This window comes from Zalophus californianus, chromosome 3 (genome assembly GCF_009762305.2).
Source record: "Zalophus californianus isolate mZalCal1 chromosome 3, mZalCal1.pri.v2, whole genome shotgun sequence".
In the NCBI taxonomy this organism is placed as follows: Eukaryota; Metazoa; Chordata; class Mammalia; order Carnivora; family Otariidae; genus Zalophus; species Zalophus californianus.
Window position 1 is genome coordinate 37,887,667 of NC_045597.1, and position 3,452 is coordinate 37,891,118.

The 3,452-nt window shown below is 38.1% G+C and overlaps 1 pseudogene; it reads right to left on the reverse strand.

Annotated features, from left to right (window-relative positions):
• Positions 1-1,832: 1,832 nt before the first annotated feature.
• LOC113920474 lies at positions 1,833-3,220 on the reverse strand (annotated as a pseudogene).
• Positions 3,221-3,452: the final 232 nt, after the last annotated feature.

Sequence of the window (3,452 nt, forward strand, 5' to 3'; positions counted from 1 at the left end):
TAGGTGACTCAGTCTAAGTGTCTGCCTTCAGCTCAGGTCATGATCCCACATGGGGTTCCCTGCTCAGCAGGGAGCCTGCTTCTCCCTCTGCCCTTCCCCCCCTGCTCCTGCTCACTCTCTCTCAGGCTCTCTGTCCCTCTCAAATAAATAAATAAATAAATAAATAAATAAATAAATAAATAGAATCTTCTTTAAAAAAAGAATGTTCTAGGAATAAAATCAATTAATATGTATAAAATCTCTTAAAATATTAATGTGAATATAGTAATAATAAAATAAATGTTAACTAAAGTTTATTCTTTCAACAAAAATCATCACTTTCTTACTCAGTGTCAAGCACTGTGCATCATGATATTCCACATGAGTCAATATATATGCACTAGTTTTATAATCAGGGAAGATACTAAGATATTTAATACAGATATGCCATGTTCATGGACCTCATAATCTATATTTGCTCAATATGCTCGTATAATATTACTGTATGAAAACTCCTTGAACTTTTGTTGATCTCCTTTGACAGACCATGTGCTGCTGGAGGCAGGAAGTTGTCTTTTTCAAACTTTGCATATTTTGAAGATTTCACTGAGTTTTGCATTTAGTAAATGTATAATTAATATTTTTGAATGAATGTGTGAAAGACTGAAGGAATGGCAATCTTGAGGCTAAAAATAATGTCCAAAATCTATCAAGATCTATTGGTAGATTTTTCACAACAGTTGCTACCATTCTGTATCTAAAAGATCAAAAGTCTTATTTTGGAAATAGGTACATTATGGTACAGAAATATTAAAACAGGGGCGCCTGGGTGGCTCAGTCATTAAGTGTCTGCCTTCGCAAAGCCAGCTTGGCTTCTCCCTCTCCCACTCCCCCTGCTTGTGTTCCCTCTCTTGCCATGTCTCTTTCTGTCAAATAAATAAATAAAATCTTAAAAAAAAAAAGAAATGTTAAAGCAGAGTATTCACGGTCTCAAGACATGTAAGATAAGAAAAGAGTAGTTAGAACAAAGGTTTTCTATTTTTTTTTTTTTATGTAGAAAAGCAATTTATTCCATTATAAGCACTTACACAGTTAGTCGTGGAGAATAACAGGCCTGCAGCTGAAACAGGTCACCCAAAATGGAGATGGTACCAAACTAGTGGTCAAAGACTAACTCCTAAAAAAAAAAAAAAAGTAACTCTTATCCAGGATTAATTTAATTTTAAAACAAATACAAGCTATCAATTCACTCTTCTCAACTCAACTGGAGAGTCTAACTATGGTATAACTGTCAGGTAAAAATATACATCTTTACAACTTGGTGGTCCCAAGTTTTTTAAAAAACCATTTCACAGAAAGGAAAGAAATATGAAAACAGCTCAAGAAATACACTAACAAGCAAAAATATATGGGGAAAGAGGAACACATAGTTTTGACTTAACTGAAGAAACTGAGAGGAGACCGGTTTACATAGGAAAATGTGCATCCTGGAAAGTCAGGTGTGAAAATTTTAGAATAGGAATTTATATGACTTGAATCTCTCCCATTTCCTGAATAAAAATGACATCTTGTGGTATTTATACTTCATGGCTCAGACATCTACCTCACTTGGCTCTACTCCTTCTTTACTTTAGCCTTTACTTAAAGGAGTCTGAAAAACTTGGGGATATAGCCTAAGAAGAAAAATAACCACACATAATATTCCCCTTTCTGTGGCTACTTTAGACCTTTGTTACTAGAAAATTCCTAAAGAAAATTTAAATATAAGTCTGTGTCTTTACTGAATCAAGTCCCACAGTTAATATTTAGAAAACACCCTCTGTTTGGGCTAATAACATTGTTGATGGTACCTATCATAGAGGGATAGCCAAACAAAGTCTGTGTCTCAAAACCAGTGTTAAATCAATCTCAGGGTTGAGAGAGAAATAAAAAAGGGGGAGTCTCAAATCACAAGAAGTGCAGACATATCCAGGACCCTTGTCCTTCTGGACCCACGCTTCCTTTAGGATGTTCATCATTATAAATATTCTCTGCCATTTGCCACACTTGCATGATATTGTCTTCTGATACAGAACAAATCACCCAAGGTTCATTGGGATTCCAGGAGAAATCAGATATCTTGGCAGTGTAACCACCATGAATAAACAACAATTCTGGTGGCCCATCTTCTGCATCTTCCGGGGATTGTTCCTCTCCAATTTTACTTAAATCCCAGACATTCAGTCTGCGATCAGTACCACTGGAAGCCAAAATAGTCTCATTGTGAGGCGACCACTGAACCTGGAATATTTCATCCTTATGTTATTCAAAGGAATGCAACTTAAGTTTCAGATTTCTCAGATCCCATAAGGCAACAGTCTTGTTGGCTGATCTGTGGCCAGAATGAACTCACTATAAGGATTGAAAGACAGGCAGTTCATTTCAGCAGTGTGAGCATCAACTGAGTGGCTCGGTTTGGAAATATTGTTTGAACGAGTATCCCAGATCATAAATTTCTGATCATCAGCAACTGACCCAAACAGAGACTCATGGAGCAGATGCCAGGAAACATCTTCTACTACTGCTGTATGTCCTGTAAAGATGGTCTTTGCATCCACCAATTTTCTTTCCTTTGGAACAGCACTGATGTCCCAGAGGCAGATGGTATGGTCGCCTGAAGCACTGAGTGCATACTGAGATTTGGGTCCCAAGAAAGTCCATAGCCTTCCTTCTGATGTCCACACAGACACAAGTCTGGGTTGCACTCTCCAGAAGGGTCTGGTTTGGAAGGATGTTTTGTATAGTCAAAAACAAGAACATCACTGGATGGAGTCTTTGTTGCAATGATACAAGGGTTCTGGGGCATATAATACGCCCAGTTTACTTCTTGTTCATGGTTGATCTTGATTTCTATTTCAATTTTTCCACTAACTGAGCCAAAACCTCCAAATTCTCCTTTTTCACCATAGTAGTGTGAAGCATCAAACTGAGCATCATCATTAGGGAGCTGCACACTGGCTATCACAAGGTGGTTTTTTTCATCTGACGTGTGTGTTCCCAGGACAAGTCGATGCATGCTGAAGTCTTTCCCTTCTGGTCTGGTTACATCTGGAAGCCACCGTGCAGTTAGGCTAGGCCACTCCAGAGCATGGGCCATCACCATATTGTAAAGAAAAGGGGTTTTCTTTTCCCATATTTTGTACTCTTCGTTGATCACATGTTCTTCTACTGCGTCATCAAAGGCTGCTTCCTTGTCGGCCATGGCGAGCAGGCAAGCCGGGGGGATGCCGGGGTCGAGCGTTGCAGCCGGGGCGAGAACAAAGGTTTTCTTAATTTTAGAGTATTTATTACTGATTCTGTATCAAACCCTTTACCTTTTACTTTATTGTTTATCATTACTCCAAATGTAGTTACACTTTCAAAATATGTTAAGTGATCTTAGAATTGCATAGATATGTCTTCCATCTTTCAAATAAATTCTATCTGGCTTTTTG